General features: G+C 44.3%; 1 long non-coding RNA gene across 1 annotated transcript in view; it reads right to left on the bottom strand.

Annotated features, from left to right (window-relative positions):
- Nucleotides 1-11,114, bottom strand: part of LOC111814747 — a 120,157-nt gene extending 109,043 nt beyond the window's left edge. The window contains exon 1 of the long non-coding RNA XR_002819651.1: nt 10,998-11,114. This is a non-coding gene — a long non-coding RNA (uncharacterized LOC111814747). The remainder of the gene's footprint in view (nt 1-10,997) is intronic.
- Between the last annotated feature and the right edge of the window lie 256 nt (nt 11,115-11,370).

The raw sequence follows: 11,370 nt of genomic DNA, 5'->3' as shown, positions 1-11,370 counted from the left end.
TTTCAATCTGACGTGAAAGACAGGGAAGGCATGGAGTCAGTGGCCAAACTGAAAGCCAGTAGGAGGGCTTAGGTCAATCCCCAAATTCCTTTGAAACCTTTGCCTCCAGAGAGGCAGAACAGTCACTGCACAGTAGTGGTTCTCACAGGTAAGGTTAGATTTCAGAACAGAACTGTGGGAAACCTTAGCAATTCCAAGCCAGTTCTTTAGCGAAGCACAGTTCATTGGCCACTGCCTGCCTAAAGATGGTCGAACAATGTTAACTGGGACAATATCGCTTGGTAGAATAAAGAAGACAGGTGCTCATCCCTTGAAAGTGGGTCTTTACATGAGGACCACCAAGATGCTACTGGGGTATAAAGGGAAATGTTCCCAGGAAGGAATGGAGTCCAGGTCCCTGAGCATGAGTTGGGTGGTCGTGGTCACCATTTCCCTTCTCCAGTGTAACTTGGGTCAGACAAAACCAGCTCCTGAACTGTAGGACCCTGGATACTGGCCTTTGAGACAGCAAGTGACAGAGTAGGAAGAAATCCCGATGCTTTGGATGAACACAGCTCTGGAAAACCCATGAGGTGTAAGAGTTGGAGAAAGTGTAGAATGAGAGTCAAGGTAGTGCCACATGGACACCTAGGTGCAGGACTTAAAGTAGTGCAGAATAGCATGGTGTCACTATTCCTTTGAGGCCAGCAGGGAGATGTTCAGAGAGGAATTGTGTGAGGAAGGACATGAAGGCAAGATTCCATTGAGAGTAAGACATGGGCATGCGGTCTACACAATCCTGCAATGAGGTGTCCAAGCTGTTGGGTGGCTTCTCCTTTCTACTAAGGGATACTGTCTCAGTTATCATGGGTTGATGCTCTGTAACCTGGCAGGCGACTCCTGTGCTTGGCTAACAAATTACCTTGGAATCAGTAATGTTTCCCAGAGTTCTCTTCTGAAATCTAACTTTACCTCTGAAAACCACTATTATGCTCAGGCTCCCTGCCTCACTGGAGACCAACGTCCACTTATATTTCTCCTCAAAAAATGAGCAGGAGCCTCTTCTATTCCCACCGCTACCCAATGACTGATGTGGCCCTTGTGGCATTTTACAGCCCCAACGTCTTGTGCAAGAAAATAGCACAAAAGTCTCCAGTGACCTACTCGGAGCACCGTGTCCTCTGTGCAGCTAAGTGTGCAGCATGTCCATCCACCCACGGGAGGCATCAGGCCCTGCTAGCTTCTGGGATGTTTAGGGCCCTGATGACCTTTTGTAACCCAGATCCCACGCATACTTGGGTGCATGATGCTCCTGCACTAGGAGAGGAAGTGAATCTTGGGAGCTGTGCATTAAAGCTGAGCACTGGACCTCCTCACCTGGTAGCCCTCTCTTGGACATAAATTTGACAGGACATTATACACACAACATCCCAGCATATACTGCTCCACAAGAAAACTATTCCTCATGGCCCCAAATCCCTCGCACCCATAAAGAAATTTTGTAGTTGTGCAGGAAACTCACAGTGGTTCCCAGGTCAGGGTGGACTTGTGGTGGACAGCGTGGTGTCTCTTGGTAGGCTGGTGGACAGTCCTTGGGAGACACTGCCTGGATTCACTGCCATCTCTGAGCACGATAGTGCCATGCCAGAGAAGACCTCCTCGGGTCTTCTCTCTGACTTCTGTTGCCTAGTGGCCATGTGTGGCTGAAGCTCTTCAGAAATGACCCCCGGAACACTTGGTGTAGGTTGGGGCCTCATGGCCAGGCCAGAGTCCAATTCCTTCTGAAGGACTTTTCTTGAGCTTCCAGGTATTTGGGCATTTGTCACACCCTGGCCTCGGATGATCTCATCTGGGACGAACTTGTTGGGGCTCCTTAGTCTTTGTGGGTGTCTCCTGTGTGGGGCTGGGAAGACCTGCTCTAGCAAGACGTCACCTGGGCTCCTTGGTGTTTGTGGGTGCCAACTGAGTAGGCCTGGGAAGACCTCCTCAGGAAAGTCATCTCCTGGGCTCTGCGAACTTTGTAGATTGCAACTACATAGTCCTGGGGTGACCTCCTCTGGCAAGATGTCGCCTAGGCTCCTCAGTCTTTGAGGGTGCCTACTAAGTAGGCCTGGGAAGACCTCCTTTGGACAGATCTCACCAGGGCTCCTCGGTCTTTGTGAGTGCCTCTTGGCTAAGCATGGGAAAACCTCCTCTGGCACAACATCACCTGGGCTCCTTGGTCTTTCTGTGTGCCTCTTGGTTAGGCCTGGGAGGACCTCCCCTGGCAAGATGTCCCCTGGGCTTCTTGATCTTTGCGGGTGCCAAAGTAAGCCTGGGTAGACCTCCTCTGGAAAGACATCTCCTGGGCTCTGCGCTCTTTGTATGTGGCAACTGCATAGTCCTGGGGTGTCCTCCTCTGGCAAGACGTCGCCTGGACTCCTCGGTCTTTGAGGGTGCCCACTGAGTAGGCCTGGGAAGATCTCCTCTGTAAAGATGTTGCCTGGGCTCCTTGGTCTTTGCAGGTGTCTAATGGGTAGGCCTGGGAAGACCTCCTCTGGAAAGATATTGCCAGGGCTCATTGGGCTTTGTGGGTGCCTCTTGGCTAGGTCTTGGAATCCCTCATCTGGAAAAATGTCGACTAGGTTGCTCGGCCTTTGTTGCTGTCTCCTATCTAGGCCTGGGTAGTCCTCCTCCTGCAATATGTCACCTGGGCTCCTTAGTGGGTACTTCCTGGGTAGGCTTCGGAAGACCCTCTCTTGGAAGACCTCTCCTGGGTTTCTTGGTCTTCATGGGTCCCAACTGGCTGGGCCTGGGTAGAACTCCCCTGGGATGACCTCTCCTGGCCTCCAAGGTTGTTGTGACTTTGTTGCATATTGGCCTAGGAAAATCTCCTCTGATAAGACCTCATCTAAGCTTGTCGATCTTTGTGGGTACCTACTGGGGAGGCATGGGGAGACCTCCTCTGTGAAGACTTTGCCTGGACTCCTCACTCTTTGAGGAGAAAACTTCCTCTGGGAAGACCTCGCCTGGGCACGTTGGGCTTTGTAAGTGCCTCCTAGCTATTTTTGGGATGATCTTCAGATCTGGGGAGGTCTCCCCCGAGATCCAAGTTGTTTGTGGGTTTCTTATACCATGGCCTGGGAAGCCCTCCTCTGGAAAGACCTCCCCTTGGCTCCTCAGTGACCTCAGTGTAGTGTGGCCTGGACTGTCGGTGTGATACTCTGGTTTCCTTGCATTCTCTTCACTCCTGGTTTTCTGTTGTGGGGAGACAAGCCCAGAGCCAAGTGAGGTCTCTGAACACTGACTGGCGGGACCTGGTGAGCTCTGCCTTGGTACCCTCGGTTTTCTTGTGTGCTGAGAAGTTGGGCTGAAGGAGACTTCCCCTGCGTTCCTGGATTTTTCTTTGTTAACAGTGGTGAGGCCTGAGGAGACCTCTTCCAATTTCCCTGTTTCATTTGGGACCCTGGTAACAGGGCCTTTGAAGATCTTCCCTGTGTTCCTGGGGGCCTTTTTCTATTTGGCTCCTGGGCCTTGGGAAGCCTTCTTTTGATTCTTTGGTGTCTGAGAGCATCTAGTGCCTGGGCCTGGAGCACCCTTTCCTGGCCTTTCTGGGAGCTTTCTGATGCTAGAGGATGAACCCGGGGAGTCTGGCCACAGGCACTTTGGGGGCTCTTGGCCCACATTATCCTTGCCTGTGGTGTCTTGGCCAGGTTTTGCTGTGATGGTTGAGTTGCTCCTGCTGTGTGCTGTGAATCTGTATGGAGTGAACCATCTTCTGATTCGTTTAAAGATGCTTTCTCTTCCTGACTCCGAGGCTGTCACCTCCACAAGTTCGGAAACAGCTCAACATGTTCACTGTTCACTGTCCCTTGACAAGTGAGCTCAGGAGGTAACTGTCCCCCTATAGTGATGCTTGGTGACGAGGGTTCTGAGTTCCATAGGGGCAGTTGCCAGAAAGTGATGTCATGTATTGGTTCCCACTTGAGCACCCCCTCTGATAAGAAAACCCTTTGGCTAATATTTACATTTGAAGTCATTTTTCAATGACTATTTCCTTATGATTCTTTTGCATCCATCTATCTATTCTTTTGTCTAGCACCTATCTACTGTTCATGTTTGTAGTACTGAGCCTTGAACACACTGTCTTCATACGGACCTACATCCTCAGACTTTTGTTTCAGACACGTACTAAATTAATGGCAAATCATTGAAGTAAGCATGTTGGGCTGCACCCATGATCTTGCTCTTTGAGACATTCAGAATTCTCGGATCACTGTCATGTCCCACCATTCCCTAATCAGCGACCTCTTTGAAAAAAGCAAACAAAAACTAAGGAGGTTGATCTGGTTTAAGGCATTGGTGACATTTTATCTTTGAAGGCAACATACATGCGCTGAAACTTTGAAGTCCCAATGTCATTGGGGTCCAGTTGCAAGCAGAATCCTCCTGATGCTGCTGCTCTTTGAGTGCATTTCTCTCAGCATTCTTAGCTGAGAGGGGTGTCATCCACGAAGCTCATGTTAGAGAATTTTAGACCTTGTCTAGCTAGCCTCTGGAAACCTTTGCAAAGTTTTCCCATGAACCTCCTCTCTCAGTGTTTAAGCTTCAGTGTCTGGTATTCCCAAGTGCAGACCTATCTGAGTCCCTTTATTTTTAATTTGTGCATGTTTGCTGTATATAATCTTTACATTTCTTGTGTGGGGACAGACACAGCACATTATAATTCCTTTTTCCTTTCCTTACCTCTTCTCCCTACCGCCTTCCTTTCTTTATTCCCTTTTCATTTGAGAAAGACCTATCTCCCTACTTCCTACATCACTCTTTTGTTTAGCTCTTTATGATTTTGTGTGGGGAACCACTTTGAGGTAGTTTCAAAGGTCTAAGTGCCTGAAGATGCATGAGGACCCTACCCTGTGGTTTGGTTCTTAGGCAGTGGATATATACCAAAGGATATCTCTCAAAAACACAGTGAAGCACAAGTAGAAAAAGCGAGCTTATTTGGGCATGTAAGGAATAGACACTATGTGGTGATGAAGTCAAAACCATGCAATTGACTTCACCAGAGAAGCAGTGTGCAAATAAGTTAGGGCGGGGATTGGAGCAATGCCAGGGAGGGCCAAGCTGAGGTGATCATATTTCAACTTCATCTAGGTATTAATGGCATTTGTTAAAATGGAAAAAGTTTGAACATTCCTTTCAGCTCAGGCTAGGAATGTGGGCAATATGTCTGGAGAATGGCAGTGAGCACTGGAAGGCACAAGTGGCAGCCTAAGCCTGGTCCGTAGTAGGATGGGCTGGGCTCTGCGCAGTCCTGAGCAAGAGGGTTACTGGGCACGGGGTAAGTGGGAGCGGGCTGAGGTGGGACAGAACCACGACAATGGACCTGAACAGGACTGCATGCCTGAGAAGCAGGAGCAAAATGTGGGCCCAGAGGTATTCTGCGATGGTGCCCTGATTTGGATTCCAATGGAAGTTGCTGTGATACCAGGAAAAATGACCTCCGTGTATAACCTCCAAATCGTATGGGGGAGAGAATAAAAATCCTGAGCTGACAGGTACCTGGGATGAGTTTGTGTTCTGTAAAACTGAAGAAAGAATTTTAGGAACAAGCAGAGGCTATGAGCAGAATATATTTACTGGGGGAGAGAAAGCACCTGTCCAAGAGAGGGAAAGGAGGGAGGCCTTGAGTAGGTGGTCGCCGGGAGGATGGCTCTTGCAGGGACATTTTTTTTGGTGAAGGATGTTCTGGGTCTCACGACTAGACTGGACTCCTAGTGATCTACCTGGTTACAACCTCCTAAGAGCTGGGATTACACGTCAGTAACACCACACGCAGTCTCAGTTACCCTCTTACCACATCTCAGGGGCGGGGTTGGCAAGGCAGGTCTTGGGATCCAAACCCAGGCCCCTGCACCTCCTTGCAGGAGCTTCAATCTGCTGAGCTATTTGGCTGGCCCTAAGGGACTCTTACCTAGAGCAAAACCATGTGCTGAGGAAGGTCTAAGGTGGAGGAGAACTTGGAGATGGCTTAGGTGGGCATGAAGCGGGACAAAACAATGGTCAACCAATGAGATTACAAGCACCATTTCTCAGGTAAAGTTGATTAAATCTACTATTACAAATTGTCATCTTCAGTGCAGTTGCTTAGTTCACAGGTGTCAGTATATATTGTTAGTCAGGGTGAGAATCCTTCCAATTAACTGTTGGTTTTGAAAATCTTGTGAAGATTCTCAGGCTTATTGCCTTACCCATCTTGTACATATAATTGTATGGCTTGCCTCTGTCATGTTTCCTAGCTCTTCACTTTGCTCTCTCTTCATTGTCTAGTCATGAAGTTTTTGCTTTCCTTTTGATTGTATTATACCTATTTGTATTTCTTCTTTGGAGTTCTTATACTAGGGAAACTATAGGATATTTACACATGTGTGTGTGGTTCTTTTCCACTTATGAGTATATTTTCAAGTGACATCCACTTTAACATAAATTCTGTGAATTTATCTTTCTTTATAGCTGAGTAATACTCCATTGTACACAAATACCACATCTTTTTCATCCATTCCTCTGGTGATGGGAATCTTGGTTGTTTCCAAATTTGGGCTATCACTAATTGTGCTGCTATAAACATAGGTATCCATATATCACTATGATATGGTGTTTTCGGATCCTCCAGGAAAATTCCCGGTAGGGGAATAGCTGTTTTAAATGGGATTTCCAGTCCTTTTTTTCTAAGCAGTCTCCACACTGATTTCTATAATGATTGCACTAGTCTACATTCCCACCAGGAGTGGAGAAGGTTTCCTTTTACCTCACAGCCTCTCCATATTTGTAGTTGGTTGATTTCTTTATGATAGCCATTATTTCTGGGCTGAGATCATATCTCAACGTTGTTTTAATTTGTATTTCATAGGTGGCTAGTGCTGTGGAACTTTTTTTCATATATATATTCACTTCTTTAATTTCATCCTGTGAGAAGTGTGTGTTCATCTCAGATGCCCTTTGTGGATTGGGTCTTTAAATATTGGGACCCTAATGTTTTTTAGTTCTTCATAAATTCTAGAGAACAGACCTTTGCTTGGAGTGGTTGTCATTTTGGTCTTCTGAATGCGGGCTGTTTGTCATGCATGACATGCCAGTACCTACCTGTGTCTCGGGTAGATGATTGTTTATAAAGGAAGGGGGTTGTGAATGAAGGCAGGAGATAGGAAAGGGAGTGTTGCTGGACTGTTCTGCTACAATGTTGTATATGGTTAGATTTCTGGGTGTACGTATTTATTCTATTTTTAAAATATATTTTAGTGTTTAATATTTTTTCATCATATTCTTTAGAGAGCTAAATTTTAACATATCAATACTTGATGAAAAATTGCTGTTCCATTTATGCCAAAAATGAGTGATATTCAGACAATAGTGAAGTTAAGCTCAACAGCCTAGGTTGTATGGTAATAAAAATAAGCTTCTCTTCTTCAGGCTTAACAACCTAAGTTTGCAGACAAAAAATTAGAGAAAAAGGAACATTGCAAGGAAAGACAACATTTTAGCCCTAGCCTTCCAAGTTCAATTAAGATTCAGGCCATAGGAGATCTTGTACTGTAACATCATGTGAGTCAGTTGTGTCCCAAATTTTCGGATCAAGGAGATTATGGGGCCACAGAAGAAAGGATGAATGATGTAGACCATGCCTAATGAGAGTCACATGGAAAGAAAACATCCTCTCAAGCTTTCATAGAGAGCAAATTGGGCAAGCGATGGCCGTGACTCATCCACATGGCTGACACTGACAAAAGATCTACAATCTGAAGTTCAGAGTTTCAGGATAAATCCTGAGGGGATTTGACCTTATCAGATCCAAAGGCTCCAATTCTTGTTACATAGATCTTGCTTTATCTTGATCTTAACCATCCACCTGAAAAGTATTAAAAATGAAGTATAAGAAGTAAAGCCATGTTGTTATGTTGAACTGTAGGGGACTCAGGTCAACAACTTCTGACATTGCCAGTCAAGTGGAAGACTCAATACTATTAAGGACTACTGGACTATTTTGGAATATTTTGGTGAGTTCAGACACCTATAATATTTAAATGATGGAACTGAACAAAAAAGGGGATACAGATGAATGACCATTTTGTATCTGTGTATTCAAAATGGTTAGGATAGATATATAGCTGTATTCTCTTAACTCAGTGAAGAGAGGGATTTGTTCTAATAGTGGTTATAAATAGGATATCATGTCTGCATCTTGTACAACAAATAACCACTCAGAAGACAGTATGCAATGTGTCAATTATTGGAACTGTCCTACCAATTTGATTTGAAACTGTCTCATTGCCATTTATTTCTCAATAAAATTATGGAAAAATTGATTAAATCACAATCAAATGGGGAAGTGAGTCATGTAGCAAGTGGGCACAAATAAGGAACAGGATTTCTTCCTGCTAAGGGGTGATTCAGTAATTCATTTGGGCTCTTTGAAGGTGATTGATACTTATTTAGAATATCAATCACTGATGCCCATTCCTAGGGAAGTATGTGGCTGTATTTGTTTACTCTTTTGTCTTGAGGTCTGGCCTACATTGGGGAGCGCCTATCTCTTCCAAAGTTACAAAGTCACCTTATCTTCTCTATCATCTCCTTGAAGCTTGGGCACTGTCTGACTGCCTATAGTATTTCCGTCTAACTCAGTTGCCTACAACATTCCTCCCTCTGAAGAAGTAACCTGAACTTCCTTGAGGGAACCTGGTTTCTTCAGGCTGAAAGTTGCCTTAGTTGTGAACTGGCAGTCAGAGACACTTTCCAGAGGTTCTATATAAAGGCCCTCAATAGACACCAGGCATTTTTATCTTGGGTAGGTGAACCAGCTTTCTGTGTGAAGGAGACAAATCTAAAGAAAAGATGAATCATACATGGGCTAAATAATCACATCAAGAGGATAATTGTGAATATGGTAAAAAAAATGATTTTTACTAAGAGACATTCATAGCTTTTTATGACATGATAAAGATAAGGTCTAGAGGACCGCAGCATCTCACACGCCATTGATGTGATGTCAGTTATCTTGGGCAGCCATTGAGAGATTGGAAGGATCTGGAATGTAACCATCTTTTGTTAAGTTTGTAGTTAGAAAGACTAGTTAAAAATTTTTGTATTTAGATCTCTTAAATGTGGGGTTTAGTCCCTTTAGCTCCCATCACCAGTATTTTCTCTAATAAACTGGCCAATTCCGTTCTTACTGGGGGTACATGCATTACAGGACTTATGTTTAACACTGAGTACTTTCCAGTTCGCAAGTTTGGCCACTGGCTGGGTGATGACTGACATCCACATGTGCATCCATTAAAAGTATAACAGGCTTTCTCCTGATATTGACAGTTAATGTGGGTTCCCCCAGGCTGAGAGGCAAAGATGCATGACCACTTCAATCTGAAACTTCCTCTGACTTCATCATGAACACTTTTTCCCCCTCTTTATCAGCTTTCAACATTTTTGCTTGAAATGTCTCTTCTCTATGTCCAGATACAGGATAGAGACAAGCTCACTTCTGCAGTGTCTGGGGTGCACTGGACAAGGTCTAACTTTTTGGTTTTAAGGCCTCCTGCAGGGAGCCCTGCCCAAGGAATGTGAGGACAGCTTCTCCTGCAGTGGATTTCCTGAGCTATAAGCAGACTGATAGAGGAAGTGTCTTTTCAGGGCAATCAGCCCTGCCCAAAGAATGTGAAGATAGCTTCCCTTGTAATGAGTGAGGAAAGCCTGAAGGATCACCAGGAGTGTGGACTGTGCAGCCAGACCTTCTATCCTAGTAAATAAAGATTTTCTAAAATAAATAAATAAGTAAAGCAATGCAAGAAGGGATGAACCTGTTAAATGAAGGGCATGCATTTAAATTTCTTTTTCTATAATTCTTTGTGAATTTTAAACACAAAACTTTGCTTCTTTCCTGTGCAGCTAATCGGTCTGAGTGAGTGGTGCACTCTTCTTCAAGGGTCTTCATTTCAGGGCCAGCAAGGTTGCTCAGCTGACTAAGCATGTGCTTTAACAAGTGTAGGAGGCAGGGTTCAATCTGTAGTCCTGCCTGGAACGCTGGCCCATGACCTGGGTCACACTAAGCCCACAACCAATCACTAAGAGTCCAATCTGTGTAATGAAAAGCTGTTGACTCTGTACTAAGTACAAAAAAAAAGAAAAAGAAAACCTAACTTAAAAATTAACATGAGATTGGAAGAAAAAATTTTAATGGGAAAAAAGTTCATCAGAGGCATATGAGAAAAAGTAGAACCTCGTCAGTCACTCAGACATTGCGAATTGAATCAAGAATTTCTCGATTATTTCTCCTGTCTCCGGCTCCCCAAGGCTAGGATTACAGGCCTGAAATCCAGCACAGTGAACACGATGAACACCAAATGCTGACAGTGACATACAACAAAAAACACTCATTCATTTGCTGATGGGAATATAACGGGTTAAATGCATTTTTATGCTTTAAATGTGCGAAATTATTAGAAAAAGCTTTGTGCTTCCCGATATCTACTCTAAGAAATGAGATTTTACTCTCTGCTCAAGGATGTTTAACAAGAAACAACTGTTTCTTTTCAAGGCAGCAAGCTAAAGCAAACTCCGTGCCTAGCCGTCTCCTGTAAATATAGTCAGCTTAAGTTTCCTCTTGTAAAAATATGTGCTTCTCACTAAACTGTTAAAGATCTGTTAGTTCCAAGAAGTTCGCAGTGCAACACATAAATGTAGTTTTCTGTTGTTCTGTGCTGGATACCAAATACTCATCAAACTGGATGTGATGTTTGTTATAAGCACCCCTTGCACCCTAGGGCGGATTGTCACTCAGTCTTCTCCTGGGTGAGAACTGGCTTCTCCCAGGTGAGAACTTGAGCTCAGTAATGAGCGGTTCCAATCAAATTTTCATCTGGTCTTTCATCTGGCTCCTACATTGAGTGACCCACAACACGGAATACAAACTTTTGGGGCCACTTTGGTGGTTTGCCCAAGTAAACACACACTGAATGTATTCCTGCAGCTGCCTTGATACTCACCTGATGGTTGAACACAGGCCCACACAAAACTTTGCACGCAGTTGTTTACATGACTGTCTTTCAGAACTGTCAAGCTTGACAACGGCCAAGATATCCTGCAGTAGCTGCATCATAGACAAGCTGCCGTGTATTCAGACTAAGGAGTGTTATTTAAGATTTAAAAAGTGCTTTATCAAGTCATGAAAAGACACAGAACAACCTTAAGTTGAACAAAACCAATTGCAAATGTCAAATTCTATTATTCTAAGTATAAACATTCTATCATGTGTACTATTATAAACTTAAGTCTGTAGGTCATAACAGGCTGTAGAATATAAGCTGTGTGATGATTTTGATTGTACAAAGCTATTTTCCTTAAATAAAACTAAGAAAC

Source organism: Octodon degus, unplaced genomic scaffold (genome assembly GCF_000260255.1).
Source record: "Octodon degus isolate 3935 unplaced genomic scaffold, OctDeg1.0 scaffold00475, whole genome shotgun sequence".
Lineage (NCBI taxonomy): Eukaryota > Metazoa > Chordata > Mammalia > Rodentia > Octodontidae > Octodon > Octodon degus.
This window is presented reverse-complemented; position numbering and strand designations above follow the sequence as displayed.